The sequence below is a fragment of the Crocodylus siamensis genome, chromosome 2 (assembly GCF_052110815.1).
Source record: "Crocodylus siamensis isolate JL-2025a chromosome 2, ASM5211081v1, whole genome shotgun sequence".
NCBI lineage: Eukaryota > Metazoa > Chordata > Crocodylia > Crocodylidae > Crocodylus > Crocodylus siamensis.
The window spans coordinates 121,595,558-121,617,472 of NC_143396.1; the positions used below are offsets into that span (position 1 = coordinate 121,595,558).

At 43.2% G+C, this 21,915-nt stretch overlaps 1 long non-coding RNA gene across 1 annotated transcript; it reads left to right on the plus strand.

Moving 5' to 3' along the window:
- The first annotated feature begins 574 nt into the window (after positions 1-574).
- LOC149870690 (uncharacterized) lies at positions 575-20,907 on the plus strand. The gene is made up of 3 exons (XR_016440486.1): positions 575-701; positions 1,143-1,308; positions 20,764-20,907. It is a non-coding gene; the product is annotated as an uncharacterized LOC149870690 (long non-coding RNA).
- The last annotated feature ends 1,008 nt before the right edge of the window (positions 20,908-21,915 follow it).

Consider the following 21,915-nt stretch of genomic DNA (forward strand, 5'->3'; position numbering starts at 1 on the left):
TATCTGAACACCTGACATGTCAAAACCTACCATATTAACGTTGGGAAAATATAGGAATTGAAATGAAAGAAAATAAATGAACTGACCTTTTTGGTATAACCCTCATGCAACAGAAAATATCAGACTAGTTCCTGCGGCTGTAACACAAATATATTATAGATCTTTACTCACAATTAAATAATATATGGATTTATTTCCATTAATCTGGTGCGGAACCAGGAAAAGATGAGGTACAACCGCCCCCCAAAAAAACCCACAAAAAAACAAAAACCCAAAAACCCCAACAAAAAACAACCCCAGGATAAAAAAAGTAGGAAAAAAAATTATGCAAGTGAAGAAATGCATATGGAAAATCACTCTGGGAACATTCAAATAATGAAAAAGGTAAGGCAAAATGGCAATTTCAAAGAGCTTGCAGCATTGCCTTGCTGCTGTTTCAATCTGAGATGTTCACAGAGAAGATTGAAAGAACAGATGGCAGTGAGAATGAATCCAACAGCCATTCAATATACACTTACTCGTGCCTCTAGAGAGCACTGTTAATTCTTCCTTTTTCCTCTATCACTAAGAGGTTGAAGGATATGTTATTCCTCTAGCAATTTTGGCTTTTTTGTCATATAAGAAGAGCTATTAATACCAGAGACAGAACTAAGCTGCCAAATTATGAGCCTGATCTGGATTTCAAACACTCAAAATATACGGTTTGTTTTTCCATTCAATTCAACATAGAAATGTAGCAACTAAGTGTGAAATTTGAGTCTGGGTTCAGATTCTGACTGTATTTGGGGGTGAATGGGCTGTTTGTACCAGGGAGTTTAGTTCAGGTCCATATCTAATTAATACGTTTACAAATGGTAATATAATATGTAATAATATACAGCAATTCAGTAAATTATATGCCTGATTTTTTTTTAATCAGAGGCACATAGGTATGGGATGAAAATGAAAGAAGGTTGCTAAGACAATGGATTTGCCCCTGGAGAAATGTAACGTAGAATTTACAAATATTCTTTCAACTACTGCCATGGTCAGTACATGAAACAAGCCAGAGAAAAGCAATGGGGGACATCTGGTCTGAAATTGTTATGGTTAATTAGTGGATCTTATTTCAGTAAAAAGTATTTCACTTTTATTACCCATAGATTTGCTTTCATATCACATTAGCAACAAACTCTGCTGATAAGATGAAGATGCTATGCTGAAAAATATAGGAATTTTCCTACATGCTTTGGAAAATTTGATACAGATTTCTCAGAGCTGGAATCTGACTCACAGGAATGATGAAGACAACCAACATAGCAACGAAAGGTAGTGGAAGGCATCTGTTATAGATATTTCAGATATTTGTGCCTTCTGTTTCTTTACGGGTTGATCATACCCATTTGGGGGGACTTAAAAAAGATCACTTATTATTTCTTTAAAGGATTCTGCAGTTGCATTTTTTTGAAATCATATGAGTTCAAGCACTAGATTGCTCTGTCTAGCACTGTACTAGTATGCTAATCTGAAAGCCTTTCTTTCTCTCAGCATGGGAGAACAAACTAGAGATGGCGGAGAGAAAAATACTTTAAAGAATACCAATTCATTGTTTAGAAGGGGGAGCAAATGCAAGTGATTTGGCACAACTGTACAGCAGAAACTTGTATGCTGGCTTGCAGTCTCTGACTGCTGTTGCTGCTCCCTTAGTTATTTTTATGATTGTCAAAATCACTTGACTTTTGTGTCCTTTTTTTTTTCAAAAAAAGGATGTAAAGGAATTCAAGATGGGCTTTTTGACTAGGTCCCAGTGAAGAACACTAGAGGTCACTGTAGCTATCTAGATCACAATTTACAGCAGCATTTAAGAGGATTTGTTAGACAAGAGCTCGAAAAAATGCTTCATTTTCAAGCTTGAAAAAATGAATTTTTCCAAGCCAAAATAAATGGTGTCCCTCTCCCAAATGAAATGTAAAGTTTACCTGCAACTGATTAAAAAAATAAAGAAAGTTAGGTCATGGTTTTGTATGATTTAAGTGTTTTACTGATACAAAACACAAATTAATGAGTTACTGTGCAAATATGAAATATTCACAGTTGAATTTATATATATATATACACACACATATATATTCACACACACATATATACAAACACAGACATGTATACATACGCACACATGCAAATGTACAAGCATATACACAAATACATGAGCCCAAACAAGAGATGGTGCAAGGGAGCACGTCATGTTTCTGATCCTGAGAGCTGCTCTGTGCCAGCTTACGGTGGGGTTACAGCAACCAAAGGTGGATGGAGCACAGTAGACTTCTGCCCCTCCACCCCAGCACCAAGAGGGGAGGAGGGAGAGATGGCTAGTGTAAGTAGCTTTATGCCAAAGGTAGATACCCACCCCCAGTGAGATGACTCTCAGCTGATCAATTATATCCAAATTCTAATTCTTTTGGATCCCCTGATTTGTGCAAAGCGGGGAGATCTAACCAAGAACTGACTTTTAGTGCCGAATATGTGAACTTAGTACTTGTGAAAGATGCCAAACTAACATCAATGGAAGGAAAAGCCTCCTTTTATTCACAGAACCTGGTAGTGTGTTCATCAGCGTAATCACAAACTGTCTATAGAACCCAACGACTATATCCTGGTATCCCATTCATCAATTAAACTCTCTTGGAGACCAGTGGCATAAAAAGCAGAGTTTGCATTTTGGGAAAACCCTGTGGGCCAAGTGCATGTGTGTGTGTGTGTCGGGGGGGGGGGGGAGGGTCAGAAGTCATAAACTGTCCTGCTACTACTGCTGCTGCTACCACCATGTATTCTGCCCACCCCAACTCTTGCTCTTAAAGCAGCAGTAGCAGGGGTTCCCTGCACCGGCTGCTGCCATGGAAAGAGCAATGCTGTGGGCCTGTTCTTGCTGCCAGGAAGCAGACTGTGGGAGCTGGAGACAATTTTGGCACCCCTCCTAAGCTGGCACTCAAGGCTAGTGCCCCTCTTGCCCACTTCCCTGATCGAGACTCTCAAAAAACCTACCAGTTGTTTTTGCAGATCGGTGACACTGAACTAATTTGAGATTTCCATGTAGCAAGCAATTATAACTTATCCTAGAGTTTAGGACCGCTGCAGTCTTCTCATCTGACCTGCATTGTACAGAATGTCACAAAGCCTCACCCACTAATGTCTACATGCTTTTCCCTGGTCATAGCCAATCTTTTAAGAAGAAAACCAGTCCTGGTGTATGGGCAATTCACTATGTCTCTATGAAAAATGCTATAAGGGTTAATTCCTCTCTTAAAAAATTGTACCTTTTGCCCTGTTGAGTTTGGCTGGGCATGTGTGACCTAAGCAGAAGCTGTTATAACCCATTACCAACATTTGGCTGATCCTCCATGGGTTCTACTATAATCCTGTAATTTCATGTGGAAAATCTGGCTCCCTAAGTATTCTTACAATTCTCCAAGTAAAGTTTGCACAATTCAGAAAGAGAGAAAGGAAAAAAAAAGAGAGAAAGGAGAGTGGCAAAGCAAAACATTGCCTTCATGATAGAAAATGCCTCCTGGTAAAACAATGAAAAGAATGAGATGATGAATTTGATCCTTGGCACAAGATTAATATAATAATGGATACTTACTCTGATGCCTGTGAGAAACACCAGGTCAAGTGATAGCACTTGATTAAAGATTCTTCTGGGTAAGATTGCTTATATCTAATGCACTTCAAATTTTGGTGTAAGAACAGCTGGCTTCTAACTGAACCATGCAGATGGATTATCATGAATAAACAGCTCATTCAAAGATTAACTGGGCAGTTCTGCAGCCTGGGTAGTGGTGGTATATGGGGCAATAGCAGCAGCAGCAGCTGGGCCAGTAGCACCAGCTGCTACTTTTTGTGCCCTGCCTAAGATTGTGCCCAGGGCTGGTGCCCTCCTAACCTTAGTTATCCTACAGACAAAGAAAGTTTGTAGTGCCTCTAAAACAAACTGTGATTGTGACAGATAATACATGTCTGTGACATTACTGGAACTCTAAAGGCTGCCTTGCTGTTTTAAGCAAGCTGGTTTATTTTATACTGATGGTATATTTACACTGAATCAATTAATCTGTGTAGCACGCTACTACACACTCTCGTACTAGGAAGTGCTTTTAAGCAATATTTTTGTAAATCATTTGTTCTGTGAAACTTCATCTACTGCTTGAGCAATATTGGGCACATCTACACATGCATTAATGCACCGTGGTTACTGTGCATTAAGTTTAGTATCTGTAATTACAGATACTAACTAAATACTCAGTAACTGGCACTACTGTGCAGTAGCACCAGCACTTGCCTTTTACGTGACACTAATGCACAGTAGACTAATTATACTGCTTATTAGTGCAATAGCATGAGTTTTGCCATGATGTGCCAATGTGCAGTGTAATTAGTCTACTGTGCATTTAGCATCTCATGTAGACACACCCATTGAGTACCAAAAAGTGAAACGAATGGACCCAAGTGTATTGAGGATGGGAGGCTCCTTGGATATATACAGGTTTTCATTTTTGGCTGTGGAAATTTTTGAGAAATTTATTTTCTCAGAAATTGACACTGCTAGAAATGTTTTTGGGAGAGGGAGCAGTCTACAGGTTGAAGGCCCAGATGAGGAGATCCTGGTCTGGGGAAGGTGTGGTGAGCAGCATCTGCTCTATTCTTCCTGTTCCTGGATGGAAGGGGAGCAGCAGGGAAAGAGTCACTTGTGATTCCCCAGACCAGACATCTTGATTTGGGAGTACGCATCTAATGAAGTAAGTTTCAGCTTATGCTTCTCTGATTTAGTTTGTATATAAAATACAAATCTACCTTGTCTTCTGCCTGACACAGCTAACTACCCTTTTCAGCTCAATGGTACAGAAAGTAAGTTAAAATCTTGCCTCTTATGTCTTCAAAGCCTTTTCCAAACATTCGCTAATTAAAGTCATTGTTCACTTCACTGGGTCTCAGCATGGGGACAGAGGTCCCTCCATACGTTCCCAGTTGCTGAATGCAGACCCCCAAAACTACTTTAACTGTGTAGATATCATATGCAAAGACATGACTTACTTTTAGTGTCTTTTAAAAAATAACCTTGGCCCTAGTTCATTCAGTGAGTTCAGTGGACACTTTGCTTTTGAGAAGAGCAAAGATTTGGTTTCTTTACACAATTAGATCTATCCTTTCTGTGTATGCTCTTGAAAGGCAATGGTTAGCATTACTCTATTTTTATTGCTGAAGACTACACAAGTAGCACGGGAAAAGCTTGTGCTAATTTTGCTGTTTCCTTAGAAGGTCAAGTTCAGGCATCTAAGCTTTGCAGCACAGCTTTTAACCAAGAGCTAAAATTCAAACTTCTCAAGCCTTGCACAGCTGTAATTCAGCCTCAGGTTTCTTTGGGTTGAAGGTCAACACATTCATCTATTTGGTATAATTCATAGAATCCCTTTGGAGGAAAGAAAAAAATTAACGTGAAAACAAGCCATGCTTTCTGAAAATGAATGAAAACGTATTATGATATAAAACAGGATCCTGATGGGCCCCATACCGATAATTATATCTCTGTTCCTGTCTTACAGCTAAGTTAACCAAATTCATACTAAGCATTGCTATTCTTTTGTTTTCCCTGCCCCTCTATTTTCAGAATATTTAGTTTGCACGGCTCTAGTATAAGATAATCAAGTCATACTGCATTTAAACATCAGCAACAACAGCAAATACCTGAACAAAAGGGGTGTAAACAGGAATATATGGTTTGCTATTATCCCTGAGAAAATCACTAGAGTTAATTGTAGGGGAATGATCATTACAATGTTGAGTGTTTATGAGAGTGTCATTAATGATCATGCACATCATGAAGTGGGTGCTAGTAAAAAACTATATAACTTTGCAGAACACTGCCATGCCCATCTGGGAGTTGGCTCTGCCAGAATTTACACCAAGAATTGATTGTTTTTAGATATTAGCTTCATCTGGAGCTTCATAATTAACTGCTCCTTCAATGAGACTTCATTTTTTCCTCTTTTGCTTTAAGTACTGTTGACAGCTATTCAGAGCACAGCCATAGATGAATGCTACTGCTGTAGTGTAAGATGAGCAGATTCCCAATTTACAAACCTAGAACAACTCAGCAAAGGTTGGAAGAATGAGGCGGAATCTAATGGGTGGTAGCTTTTTAATTTTCTAATACAGGTTTTTATTGCTCTCAGCTAGTGACCATGCATTTTATATGCACAGAACACAGACAAGGAAGCGATTTAGATGCTGAATTCATTGTTATGTCTGGACTTATTGTAAAGTAAGTTAGTTTATTTCTTATAATGTTAACACCTTTATGTAAAAAGCAGTGAGAGAGTGACAGCTAGAGAGTCCAGGAAACCCCTGCTCAAGAAAAACTGTGCAGGAAGTCAAATAAACAGAGAAGGACTGTGCTATCTGGTTCACAACACACATGACACCTGGTGTCCATAACACTCGAAGAAAGAGGACAACAACCTATGCAACATGTGCTTTTCCTGCTCCAGACCTTGTGAGGCTTCTGCGGGCCAAGGGTTGTGTGAACTTTTGGTGGTCGTTTCATTTAATTTTGTTTCGGATTTGGATGTTTCAATGGTTGAAACACCGAATCTGAAATGAAATGCAGGGCTCCAAAATGAAATGGGCCTTCCGAAACATTTTGGGGAGGGAGACTGCTCTGATATTGACATCTGTAGCTGGCCAGTGACAAAAATCTTTCCCTGTGGTCCCTTCCAACCCCAGGGCTGGGGAATCGAACAGGGAGCTGGGAAATCAAGCCGGGGCTGGTGAATGTTCAGGTCTCCTCCAAGGGGGCATGGGCCCCCCGGATGATACAGAATGACAGCAGGCTGCTGCTGCTGCCAGCTGGTGATGATGGCAGCTCTAGGCTATTTCCCCAGCTGGCAGCAGCAGCCTGCTGAAACCCCATGCAGATCCAGGGGCCCGCACCTCCCAGGTAGAGGTGGGGGAGTGATCAGAGAGCTGAGGAATCGAACTGGGAGCTCCGGCTGACTGCTGACATCACTAGGGCTAGTATCAAGGATCAAGGACAACAAAAAGTCCTTTTTTAAATACATAGGGAGTATGAAGAAGCCACCGGGTAATGTGGGGCCCCTGCAGGATACGCTGGGCAATCTGGTGGTTGCACCAGAGGAAAAAGCAGACCTTTTTAACAAATTCTTTGCCTCCATTTTTTTGTGCAGGGACTGGGACTCCCCTTCTGAGATTCAGGATGGACTCAGGAGAGACTCCGCTAGGCCTAGGGTCAGAAAGGACTGACTTAGAGAAGTTCTGGAGGGGCTGGACATGTTCAAATCAGCGGGTCCAGATGCTCTCCACCCCAGAGTGATGAGGGAATTGGCAGGGGTTATTGTGGGGCCCCTGGCATGGCTTTACAAGCACTTGTGAAACTCTGGCCCGGTGCTGGACAAATGGACGAGGGCCAATGTGGTCCCCATTTTCAAAAAAGGGAAGAGGGAGGACCCAGGGAACTATAGTCCTGTTAGTCTTACTCCGATCCTGGGGAAGCTCTTTGAGAAGATTATCAAGGAGCACATCTGTGAAAGGCCAGCTGCGGGGATGATGCTCAGGGGCAACAAGCATGGTTTCATTCAGGGCAGGTCCTGTCAGACCAACCTGGTTGCCTTCTATGATCAGGTCACCAAATCATTGGAGGCAGGTGTCACAGTGGATGTAGTCTTTCTGGACTTCAGGAAGGCTTTTGACACTGTCTCCCACCCCATCCTCATTAAAAAGCTAGGCAACTGTGGCATTGATACCTACAGTCAGATGGGTCGCAAATTGGCTGAGGGGCTGCACCCAGAGAGTGGTGGTGGTTGGGTCATATTCAACCTGGAGGGAAACAGGCAGTGGGGTCACCCAGGGCTCGGTCCTCGGGCCCGCACCGTTCAATTTCTTTATTAGCGACTTGGATGAGGGGGGTGAAAAACACCATGTTTAAATTCACAGATGACACCAAGATTTGGGGTGAGGTGGGCACGCCAGAAGGGAGGGACAGGATACAGCTGGATCTGGACAGGTTAACAGGGGTGGGCAAATGGGAATAGGATGGGATTCAATACTGACAAGTGCAGGATGCTGCACTTGGGCAGTAAGAACCAGCAGCATGCCTATAGGCTGGGGAACTCCCTTCTCGAAAGCACAGTGGCGGAAAGAGATCTTGGAGTCATTATCGATTCCAAGATGAACATGTGCCACCAATGCGAGAACATGGTCAGTAGGGCTAACCATACCTTGTCCTGCATCCACAGATGCATCAAAAGCAGGGCCAAGGAGGTGATCCTCCCCCTCTATGCAACACTGGTCAGGCCGCAGTTGGAGTGCTGCATCCAGTCCTGGGCACCGCAGTTCAGGAGGGATGTGGACAACATGGAGAGGGTCCAGAGGAGGGCCACTCGCATGATCTGGGCACAGCAGGGCAGACCCTATGAAGAGAGGCTACGGGAACTTAACCTGTTCAGACTTCACAAGAGAAGGCTGAGAGGGGACCTGGTGGCTGTCTATAAACTCACTAGTGGGGACCAGTGGGGAATGAGAGAGAACTTGTTCCCCTGAGTGCCTCCCAGAGTAACAAGGAATAACAGCCATAAGTTGTTAGAGAGTAGGTTCAGACTAGACATTAGAAGGCCCTACTTCACAGTCAGGGTGGCTAGGATCTGGAACTAACTTCCAAGGGAAGTAGTGCTGGTTCCTACCTTGGGGGTCCTTAAGAGGAGGCTTGATGATTACCTAGCTGGGGTCATTTGAGCCCAGTTTTCTCTCCTGCCCAGGCAGGGGGTCAGGCTAGAAGTTCTACAAGGTCCCTTCTGACCCTATATCTATGAAACTATGAGCCACCCCAGCTCCCAGACAGCATGAGGCTCCCTGCTGAGCCACGCTGCACCCGTGCCATGGGGCAACTGCCACATGGGTGCCAGGCAGGATGGGAAGCAATACCTGCTGCTCCCCACTGCCCCACACTATGTAGGGGGGCTCTGCCATGATCCCTCAGAGGCCCTAGTTGCTGCTGCTAGAACCAGCAAGTATGGGGCTTTTTTGCCTTTTTTTTTTTTTTTTTAAACTCTGCACTCACCAGTTGCAGAGCATGTGGATGACAGCAGGCTGCCACTGCTGGCTGGCACCAGCACCAGCACAAGCACCAGCACCCGAGTTGGCTCGGCACCGCCTGTGCCAAGCACCAGGAAGAACCCAGTGCTGGTGCTGGCCCCAGCCAGCAGTGGCAGCCTGCAGCCATCCTGCATGCAGATCTGGGGGCCTGTGTCCCCCCGAAGGGCTGCAGGGCTGTGCCAGACTCCTCCTAGGGGGCAGGGGCCCCCAGATCTGGATGTGGGATGACAGCATGCTGCTGCTGCTGGCAGGTGATATGCTTTTCCTTTGAACAGTTTGAGGTGTAGTTTCCCAGAAAATGATGCACCTATCTCCTTGAAACATGGCAGGCTTCATGGCTTCAGAATGGGCTAGCATCCCTGCAAGTTTCATCTAAATCAGGCAAGAAATGACAAAGTTATAGACAGTTTTGTGATTTCCCATTATAGCCTATGGCCAAAACACCAAAACACTGTCAAAATTCCACAACAGCTCCGAAACAATTTTGGCTGAAATGAAATGGGACAGCGATCCAAAACACCAAAATGAATCACTGTTCTTCTGAAACGCTGAATCTGAAACCAAAATGGAATGCAGACGTTTCACAAACCCCTATGTGGGCCTAAAGTCCAAACAGGGGAAGGTCATAGAGCCTGCATGGGCTCTGAAAAGTTTTTGGCAAGAGGCATATCATCTCTGTAGGGATTTCTCTGGATTGAGTGGTGGGGGGGGGAGGCATTCAGTCTCTAGTAGACTCATGAATAAATAAATAATAATGATTTTGTGAATCCTGAGTCTTGAATTCTGGGCTGAACTGATGTTGTGTTTATAGCACTTATACTATCCATTTCATTAAAAGGTTTATCACAAAACTAAAATAAAAGTTGCCCACCCCCCACAAGGAAATGTGCACATCCTGAGGGACACCGTGTCCTGAGGGTAGCCAGGCATTTGTAGGCTAATGCTGTTTGTATTCATTCCAAATTGGTGGACACATGCAACAACTATGAGCAAACTTCCATACATAGCCATGAAGTTCATTAACCTATGTCTACCATTTCCACCATGGCAATGGATGGTGCTATGCTGTCTTTTTGTTACCATATACATTCACAACTGCAGAATACACCTTGTCATGGGATAGATTCCTCTCACTGTGAAGTAGCAACCAGTTAGATCTCATAAAGCCAGTAGGAGCTGAAAGGGCACAGTACCTTTAGAAATAAGACCACTCACTCAGATACGTAATTGTGGAATGGGTATCATTCTCAAAATAAAGAGAACAGAGTGATCTTTGCTGAATCCCTGTCATGTAACATAGGTAAGTAATGAGACATAAGTTCTCAGTGAACACTAACTTTGGCCAACAAGAACTTAAATACAGTGGCAAAATGATATTTTAGAGTAAAGCATTCAGGCCCCTCTACACATTTCAAGTATCACGCAATGGTTAACTGCAGAATTACCTGGAGACCAGCTACATGTGCAAAGTACTTATCACACCATAAAAAGTTCCAACCAGCTATAAAGTTAGACCTCAAAAATGTGTACTAACTTTATAGATGGTTGCTGCCAAACTTTAATTTGCTTGTGTAGCAGGGTATCCCCATCAACTGACATGGATCCCAGCTGCAGAGGTGCCCCATGCCCAGCCAGCCTGGGGAGTCCCACAACTGAGAGGACTCTCATCTCTAGCAGCTCCCAACTTTGCATCCTGGTGGCACCCCAAAACTGCTGAGACCCAGAGTCCTGTAGCGTGTCTCCTGGTGCTGGGATCTAGCTGGGTCCTAGCAGCTGCATGGTAAGGCTGCAATCTCTCAGCCCAGGGGAGTGTGAAGCCCTCAGGACTATGATATCACAGTCGCAGTTGTCTTCCAGCCTTGGGGGTATGTGGGGCTCCCAGCTGTGGGAGCTTTCTTTTTGCCGCTACAGGAGGAGCCCAGGGCCGCTTGCCATGCACATGTAGCATGGCAAGAAGGCATGACTGTATGGATCATGCATTAGATCCCATTGCACCTTTACTTGCATGTGTAGAGGGGGCCTGGGTCAATTAGAAGGAAAGCCCGTTTTCCCATAAATATCAATTTAAAAACATAATGCCATTAAAGAAGACTAATTATTCTTGGAGCTGGTATATGAATGAGATGTATTTAATATTAGATCCATAAATGCAGAAGAGATAGATGACTGGTTGTGATAAAGAACTAGGAAGGAAAGAAGTCCACTGCTTGAGGCTCAGGTGTTAGCCACAGTTAATCCACAGACTTCCTGTTGAAGAGCTGAGATACATATGAAGCCCAGATCTGGGCTTTGACAATACTACAGAAACCTCTTGGTCTTTTCTTCTTGGTAGGGTCCAATATGTTGTAAGGTAACAGAAGAGGAATTCCAGAAAGACTGCATAAAAAATGGCTTTAACCAATAATCTGTTTGATCAATACACTTATATTAGCATGATCTCCTTCAACTGCCAGATGCCCTAAGGCCACAAAGGGCAAGACGATATATAAAACCAAAATTGACTTGTGCTAATTCCATGTTAATTAAGCTTCTCTTGACCTGTCTTGCTTGTTCTTAAGGGAGACAATGCTGGATCTTTGCACAAAGAGCAATGAACATGTTCTTCTGGGTTAATTTCAACAATCATACTATATCAGTACCCTGAATTCACACCCTTAATCAAGCTGGATCATGTTAGGGCAATCCCTAGAGTACTATGTAAAGCTGTTATTCGTTTTTGTATGACAGCCAACACTGCTGCTTTGTAAAAGGCAAAAGTACACATTTAGGCTTACCAGGCTAAAACCTTCTGTCCTCTTGTCTCCCTGCCTCATACACTTGCCCTCTCTTTAAATTATATCATAATCACTCAGGGCTGAAGCATTTTTTTCAGTGATTCTCTGAAATGAATGGCTCATATGTTGTACTAATAAACATAAACTGATAATGCAGCCATCAACTAGGTAATTTGTTAAAGGTTTGTTTATGGGTGAAGTAAACATATCAGCAAATATAAGGCTGTCAGCTTGTATGTTGCCAAAACACCATCAACTTATGCCCCTACCTGAGGTAATGCAGTGGCCCCCTGTAGTGATTGATTTGGGCCATTAGCTCCAAATCAAAGTTGGTTTCAGTTCATCCATCTTCCTTGAGCCTTAGCAAAAATGTTATTTGAAAATAAACACTGGGTCCGTGTCTCTCTTGTAAAAAGAGCACCAGGGAGTTGACAGACATATCACTAAATACATCTCCATCTCTGCAGCAACAGCTACAGCGTCCAGAGGTTGAGCTGCTGGGGCCAATGTATTTTGCAAACTCGATGCACTGTAATAGAATATGCTAAAAATGTTTCCCAGTATCATTACCCTAGTGGTACTGAATTTAAAAGGAACAGTTCTTAAAACTGAGGGCCATATCCTGCTAGTGGTTGATTTATGTTTGATAAAAGATGAGAGGGAGGAAGGATGGCTTTAAATCACTGACTACTGAAACCGCTCAGTGCTCGGCCAATCCCTGGCTGAACACAGAGTGACCTATAGCAGTTCCTGCCTATTAAGAACATTCTGGCAACCAGGATTTTCAGGGCATCATGGCCATGCTGATTTATTCCCCAGACTTGACTCCAATGCTTGTATTGAGAGGACCCGTGTAGAATTTACTATGGTGATTCTGTATCCCTGGAAATCGACTGGACAGGCACCTGGTTGGGGTCTTATGACCCCTGCCACCCCCAGTGCTTCTTCCTGCCCATGGCAGGGGGTCGGACTCGAATCTGTTTAGGTTCCTTCCGACTCATTGATTCTATGATTCTATGAAGATTCCTCCATGTAGGGGGGCTAATTAAGAGACTATAGCCACTGGAAAGGGGCTGAGGTTATGGTCCTTCAAATGTTTCAGTTCACATAATTCAAAAAACAGAATATTGTTTGTTTCTGCCAATATAGCTCATTTTGTACAGGTGAGCCAGAAGTATGAAGTTTAGAGATGGGGTTTAGAGCTGTAGACTTTTTTTTGGATCCAAGGTTTAGTTTGGAACAATCCTTAACAGTTGTTAATCACTAATGTTGGGTGCCTGCAGCTACCTTGTGCATTATGAAATGCAAATAGACTCAAGCCACAGGGGAACTGGCTTTTGAAATTCACAGCATTCAGGTACAACTGTATCAGGCATTTGATTTAGTCCTACCTCTAAATCAATCTTGATATGGATTGTAGTATTTCAGGCACTCTTACTTTGCTTGCCCAATATATTTTTAACGTGTTTAAACTCAGAAAAAACAACTTTGCAGAAATGACACTTTCTTATTGTAAAAAGCCCTGAATGAACCTTGATTTTCATATTTTGGATTCATATCCATTAAGTTATCTACCAAAATGACAGGGCTCTTAGTGTACGTGCACATGTCTGTGGTACTCAATCTACAATCATGCAGCTTACTTTAAGCTGCGTAATTGTAGATCAAGTTTAGCTTGTACACACATTTGTCAGTACAGGCTACCTCATTTTATTGCACTTTGCTTTATTGCACTTTGCAGATATTGCGTTTTTTACAAAGTGAAGGTTTGTGGCAAACCTGCGTCGAGCAAGTCTATCAGCGCCATTTTTCCAACAGCATTTGCTCACTTCGCATTTTTTAGCAATAAAGTATTTTTTAATTAAGGTATGTACATTTTTTTTAGACATAATCCTATTGCACACTTAATAGACTATAGTATAGTGTAAACATAACTTTTATATGCACTGGGAAACCAAAAAATTCGTGTGACTCGCTTTATTGTGATATTCGCTTTATTGCGGTGGTCTGGAACCGAACCTGCAATATCTCCGAGGTATGCCTGTACTGGGAGTCACACAGGGAACTTGATTTAAGTACGTTTGGATGGGGGAAGGGGTGGGAGGTATAGGGGTACCTAGTAGGGCTACAGGGAGTTTGGTGGGTCTGCAGAGTCACTGTTGGTGACTCCCTAGCGGCGGTGTCTATATAGGGGATGGAAGGGTTGGGGCTAAAAATACCCCAGTCAGGGTGGGGTGCTAGCAAGAGTGCAGCCCCAAGTTTGGAAAAAGCAGATGGGATTTCCCAGCCTTGGGACTGTGCTCTGAACATAATTCATTGGATTGGGCTAATCCATTTCAAGTATAACTTAATTCACTTTCACAGATGAACTAAGTTAGAACAGGCCCACAATTTTTTGTCCAACCCGAGCTAGATTGATAAGTGTAATGTCTGGAACATCCCTTGGCTGGGATGATCTAGTTGTGGATAGGATGATCTAGTTTTGGCTGGGATGATTTAGTTCAGGGAAGGGCAATTATTTTGGGTTTACTGAGTTTTGGCAAGCCATCAAGGGCCATCGAGGGCCATGACAGGCAGCCGGGGGCAGATAAATATTAATTTTCTAAATTTTTTAGGGGCCTCACAGGCCAGATAGAATGGCTTGGCGAGCTACATCCAGCTTGCAGGCCGCATTTTGCCCACCCCTGATCTAGTTGATTGGCTGAAATGCTCTAGCTGGGGATGATCATGCTTTGAGCAGGGGGTTGGACTAGACAACCTCCTAAAGTCTGTTCCAACCCTAATTTTCTGTCATTCTGCAGGGCCAATACTGCTACAGAAGGGGACTCTAGATTCTTTTTCTGCTTTAAACATCTTCAGCAACAATGCTGGTGAAGTCCTCATCTCCTGTTCTTCATGATGTGTGATAAGAGATGGGCCAAGGTCCCTCAGGGATCCAAACACTCCAGAACTTGGAAGAGAATGGATCAGAATCCTGTTTTCTGGGTGGTGAAAATGTCTGAGCCAGAGAGAACACTGCTTGATTTTCAGGGAGAAGGCTGAACTGGAAGCATGGATAAAAAAACCTTTTGACACGTGAAGGGTCTGTAAATGTCACACACTGAAGAAGTTACGATGTTATATAGTTAAAATTCAAACCAGAAGCTCTTTCACTGGGCCTCTGAAAATAAAGAGTTTTGAGAAAAGGAGGTTTCTCTGTACAGTATTTCTCATAACGTTAATAAGAAATGTTGTAAACTGGACCCTGTGTTTGGTAGCATTTCAAGTGATGATAAAAGTTACCAGGGGGCCTTATCAAATGCTTTGATTTGTCTTTCTGGGCTACTGATTGGTTTTCCTCAGGGAGAGGATATGAAGACCTCACATTAGCACCTAGCCCTGTCTGCCTTCTGTTGAGGAAAAAGAGGATTTAGTACAAATTGAGAAGTCACCCCATACAGTGTGGCAAGAGTGACCTCATTGTAACTGCTGCAGCAGGCATTGAAGTCTGCTGGAGCCTGCCATGCTTTTGCTAGGTCAGATTCCTTGCCTTTTGTTATTTGAGCTTCCTTGTGAGAGTCCTGGCTGCCTAAAGGAGTAACTTGACATTCCCTTTCTTTGCCCTATAATCCAATCAGAGGGGCTTTGCTTTCTCACAGGGACATGCTCTAAGTTTAGCTCAGCAGCTGTGAAGTGAGCTTCATTGGTGAAGATTAAGACTTTGACTCTGATCACAGATTTCAATATGAATGAAGTCAATAAAGGGGAGATTATCTTTGTGGTTGCTTTTCAAAAGTCCTATCTTCAGGAATCACTGTTTATATGGAAGTTTGACACAGCTGACATTTCTTTGCCTCATCTAACAGCAAAAAAATTGATAGGATATTCATCTTAAAGATATAGAAAGCAAAGAGAGACTGACAGTCAGTTTTGGATGGTAGCAGATGCAATTAGATCAAGAAAGACAGAAGGGCTCTTCTGGTTACAGTCTGGCACTTCAAAGCAAACTGAAGAGGCTTTTCAAAGAGGATGCACATTACTGTTTGATTAAGATGCAGCTTTATGAATGAAATATGTATGCAATTATTAGCATGAGCGAGGGTTTTTTAAGAAAAATAATATTTTATCTCATTAGTTCATATTATTGCTGGGCCCAACCTGTTTCCCTAGAAGTGAGCTTCCACTGTTGTAGTGTGATTTTTATTTCTGTGTGGAGGGCTGCTAAGAGATGCCCAAATCTAGCCTTCTCTTATCAGTTTTGGGTGCAAGTCAGAATCATGTAAAGGCCTATTTCCCACAATTGCAATGCAAGAAGTATGAACACAGGAGAGGTTACACAGTGTATCCTTCTCACCTCTGGCTGTCAGCCCAGTGCCGTCTTGTTCCTTTTTGGATCAATTTGTCCCTGCAGCAGGATCAGCAACTTTTGAGCAACGACAGGCCATGTTAATAAAGCTTGTTCTAAGGTACATTGCGGCCTGTGACCCAGCTGCCACCTATTCACCCTGCTGCCACATGGCACCCCTGGCTAGGGAGTTCCTCACTACTGAATGCCATTGAATTGGCCCTCTGTTGAATGTTGCTGTAATCCCAGGTCTACAGAGTGAATTGCAGACTGTAGGTAACTGACTCTTGACCCAGAGAATCAGGATCACTTTTCTCTTGTGCACTGCCTTGCTTCTAACAACTTTAACAATGCAATTTAAAAAAAAAAGTATTTCTTTGTATTACTTCTAAAGTTGCTTCTTTTCTATCTACACGCGCTTTACTGAGGAGTTGACTAATTAGCTCCACAGTAAATTGTCAGTGTCTCCACATACACTGATATTAGGATGCGATAAGCTAATTAACTCCACCATAGGATAGTACTGTTGGGAACTGTACAATCTTAGGGTGGACTACTTTACTGCACTGAAACAGATGTGCGGACAATGGCTGGCAGGGGCCAGACTCCTGGCTGCCACCTAGTCACATGACTCCTCTGGTTCTATATTCTCGTACTCCAGCCAGCCCTCCACTGCCTGACACCACCATCTGGAGTCTGAGGTGGACCCCCCGTACCTCCTGCAAGCCTGGGCCTGTTTCCCTTGTTCAAATTGCTGCTGCCCAGGTGCTCCCACCTGGGAGTAGTTTACTCTGGCTCAAAGTACTCCAGAGTTTATCGCTTTGCATTAATTGCTCATGCAGATGTACCCAGAATGTCCCATTGTTCTACCAGTACAAGAGAACAATAGCTTCACCTACCTCAGGGCTGTCCACCTTCTAAGGCCCTTGGGCCTCACCAGTGTGGGATGTATACTGTGTGAGTTACACTAGGTGCACTGTGAGGATGTTCCTCACCACCACTGCACCAGGTACCTGCCCTCCTCCCCTTTTGCACCACTACATTATGAAGGTGCATGAGTGCAATCCCCCTCTACTGCAACATGCACCTGTGCAGGTGCAATCCTGTCTACATGCTGCCCTGATGTGCCCCCTCCCCAGGTGTGACCCCATACTCACTCTTGGCTCCCTGAACTGCCACTCTGCCCTGACCCCTTCGACAAAGACGGGAAGAGACAGTTGGAGAAGAGAGGCTCTGGCTGCTATTGCAGCTAGACTGATTGGGACTGGGTCACTACATATTAAACATTCATGGGCTGCCAGCTGGACAGCCTGGAGCTACCTCATTTATGTTGTCAACTGTTTTCCATATTCTTATCTTATTCTTCCATATTAATTTCTTCTCAATAGTAAACAGTCCAAATATTTTCAGTCACTTTGTAAAAATCTCTAAAACTTCATGAAAAGTGAGTTGTTAACATTTTCTGTAATTGAAGAATAATGAGACACTGTTGCAGAATTTAAAACACAGCTAATTTTGGATTAATGCCATATTTAAGATTATTATCTCATAGTTATTTCTCAGGAATAAAAGTCTTCTCCTAACTTGTTTCAGGCATAAACCTTTCCAGACAAATAACTTCCTCTAGCCACAGTGTGGAACAGTAAAGAAAAATCGAGTTTATAAGGAAAGTCTAGATGTGATTCTATCCAGGGAGTCTTTGTAATGTTTCCATAAATGTAACAAGCTATTAAGATTAGTGTTTATATAAAATTTATGTAAATAATAAATACTGACAGAAGGATTTTACTTAGGATTACACTTTACAAAGAAATACAAACATTTGTTAAGTATGATAAAATGTTCTTACTACAGTTTCTTCTCATTCCCCTCACAGTGGCTAGCATTATCAAATGTTCATCATAGACCTAGCTATATAACTCAACTCCTATATTAGCCCACATTTACCAGGAATTTATCGATTCAGGCTTTATATATATATTTCCATTATATGAAAACTTCTCAGTGTCTATGTACTAACAGTGGGAACATTTCTAATTTAAAATGATGAAGAACAGGTAGCCACATCAATAAAAACACGACTACTATATGAGATTTTGTCTGGAGCTCTGATTAAAAACTGAAGAGACCACAGAGACCAAACCATCCTGTCACACTTAGGGTTGTCCCACCAGTCAATACTGAGCCACACTGATGAAACTTTGTGGGGAAGCTTGCAGAGTTGCTTCCTGTGCTTTTCTGTAGCTAACATCTGTCCATCAGTGTGGAATGTTACCAAAGTACTAAATTTATATATCTGATTTCCCCATTATATTAAGGCCCCTTCACCCCATTCTTAAAATGTCAAAGGACATTAAAATGAGAGTAAACTGGATTTATGATCACTTTAGGGTCCAACTGTGTAAAGGAGTCTTAATGGAAATAACAACTAGAAAAGGTATAGAGAAGGGCAAAGATCATCAGAACTATGGAATGGCTCCATATAAGAAAAAATAGGACTCTTCAGCTTAGGAAAGGAACAACTGAGACAGGGGGATGGGGTATGCCAGAAATCTATAAGATGATGCATAGTGTGAGAAAATTGAATAGAGAAGTATTTTCACTGTGTCTCATAATATAAAAGCTAGGGGTACCAAATAATATGTATAATAACAGGTTTAAAACAAATGAAAATGAGTACTTTTTTTTTTTTAATACACATAATTTAGAGCCTGGTCAGACCTTACATGGGATGCCAAACAACTGTTGACTGGTTCAGTGTTGTTCAGCAGCCACAAGTTAAGGCAAAAACCGGCTCTGACTGCTCCTTACCTGTACAGCTGTAACTTGCCACTAGAGGCTTCATGAGCAGGGACAGGACTAAGATCTGGGGAAGGGGTGGACAATTATTTGGGCCCATGGGCCACACATGGAGTTTTGGTGAGCTGTTGTAGGCTGGGTCAGCAGCCTTCTTCTGAGCCCCCCACCCTGCCCTGCACAACAGCTCACCAAATCTAAGTGGCTCTGCTCTGTGCTTGGCTGCGCAGCTGGAATGGGAACATGAGCAGGCAGGAGTGGCATCCAGTAGTGGGATGGACAGGCAGGGCCAGCACTGGGATCGTGGGGCCGTGACCGTGTAGGGCTGGGGGCAGAGCCATGATTCACTGCCCGCATGCCCCTGTGGTGGGTGCTGGTTCTGCAGGTAGGGACATGCCCCTGTTTATGAAACCCATACCCATTGCAGGAACATCTGGGCAGCAGACTGTGGCTCTGTCCTAGCTCCAGCCCTGTGCTGTCACTCCCCACCCTCCCTGGCCTCGCCCATCTGTCCCGCTCCCAAACACCACTCTTTGCCTACCCGTGGCCCCATCCCATCCACCCAGCCGTGCAGTCTGCCTGTGTGGGTCCCGTCCCTGGTGGTGGATGCAGGGTGGACTCGCTGGGATGCCTGGGTAGTGGGTCTGGGTCAGACAGCAGCAGCAGCCAGAAGGAGCTGCCACCACTGGGCTGCTGGGAAGCAAATCCAGCTGCCACACCATCTCAGCCCCACTACATGACTGGGGGCAGCAGGACTGGCTGCACATATCATGGTCCAAGCTGCCCCCTGCATCTGGGCTGGGCAGGACTAAAGGAATGGGCCAGACGAAATCTCTTGGTGGGCCAGATCCAGCCCGTGGGCCATATTTTGCCCACCCATGGGGAAGGACAGGTTTGCTGCTCCCGCCAGGCAGAGCAAGTACTGCAGCCCCAGAGTGCCTGGCAGCTGCGTCACCCCCTGCTGGTACTCAGACCAGCCTGGTTCAGAACTTGTAGCCGTGTGTGTGTGTGCGTGTATGTGTGTGAAATTGGGAGGCACTGCAGTCACCAGGCACTCTGGGGCTGTTGTGCTCTCCCTGCCAGATGTGCCCAGGGGGGGTGAAGTGCTGGACCTGACTCCAGTGTACCCCATTGTCCCTACTTGCCCTGATCCAGGAGGGGCCACTTCCTCTTGGGACGCTAGAGAACTTGAACTTGGGTGGAAAAGCTGTGGCCACAAATCAGTGGACCAGGAGCAAATTAGGTGGATTAGAGATAATTCTGCCCTGGAGTAGTGTCTCATTAAGCTGAATAATGTGCAGCCAGTGCAGGGATTAAGAGCTCCAGAAGCTGCCTAAAGTTATCATGTAACAAGACCCTAACATTAAGAGCATATTGCCACATGGTGTTGTGGAGGAACTTCTGTGGAGAGGTTCAGAAAGAGATTAGATACATTTATTGTAGATAGGTCCATAAAAGAGCTCCTTCAGGGCATCTGTAAATATATTTAATTGGTATATATAATAACTTTATAGTTATTTATTAGTAAGTGAGCTTATTATAATGCAGCACTCCAATACGGATGTTGGAATGTTGGCAATTTGTGGGTCATTCTGGCCTTCAATTTTTAGCTTTGGGCCATAATATTAGGTACATAAGTGACATATCCTTTGTGATTTACTGCCCAATAACTTAAGAGCTGTTTTTTCCTAAACTGTCTTTACTCTTCTTTTTGTTTTACCTTTACAGTAAATGATGAAAGTGTCATGATAACTGGATCTTCTCCAGCTGGAGGGAAATAACCTACTGAAGATATGATCAGTCCTGAATGTATACTGCCCCTGACTGGGTATGGACTCAGTGGGCTATCGGTGCATTGCTTTTTAACTGACAAGAAACAGAACTCTTGTACATGACTATTAAGTGATCATGGAGGCTAGGTACAGACATTCAAAAAGCCCAAGTTGGAATTGATCTAAGTTGCACAGTTTTCTGTAAGCGGTGTAGTTTAGGTTGGTAGTGAACTGGTTCCACCATTTTTAAACCAGTCTGTGTGTGATGAACTTCTGTTCTGTTATGGGTATAGATTAATTTCCAATCACTTATACTGGTAAAAATGTAATGTCTGTACCTGGCTTAATGTACTTAGTTTCAGAGAAAAACTAATCAATAAAAAAAGTGATTGAATGTGAGATGTCCATCTCTGTAGTGGGCATAGGCCCAAAGACATTGCTGTCTGTCTTTTAAAATCTGATTTTTAAAAAGTTGGTCATCCTGAGTTAAAAGGAAAATAGTTGGACAAAGAAGTAAAGGAAGACAGAATTAATTTGCTGAGTGTAGCATGGATGCCAATTCAGGGGAAAAGAAAAGCACTCTTACGCTCACTTCAGAATGGCCGGGTATGACTCCACTAGTGCCTTTCAGTGCTAGGGCCCACTGACAGATTTACTGCTTGCTGTAGAGTTGCTCCTGCTGCATGATGGAAATGGCAGGTGTACTGTACTGCTAAGAGGATTTCTGTCTGAAATGTCTATTCTATGCAGATGTGTAACAGAGCAGCTAGAGGTCATGGGGGGACAGTTTAGTCTTTGCAGGGACTTACGTAGAAATGAAATTAAAAAAAAAATCTTCTTTATGACAAGGGACTCTTGTCACTAAACCATAGTTTTGTTACAATATAGGAACATAGCTGATATTGAATTGGTCAGTTGCTAACAGGTAAAACATTATGTATTTTAATTATTACATATAATAACAATATATATGGCTTCCCAAAATGCTATTGCTAACATCAAATTAAAAATCTAACTATGGCCAAATTTAAATAGGCTACAGGCAAACTAAAGGGGAAATATGCTACTTGACAGTAAGAAATTTTTTAGAGACAAGTCCAAAGCAAAA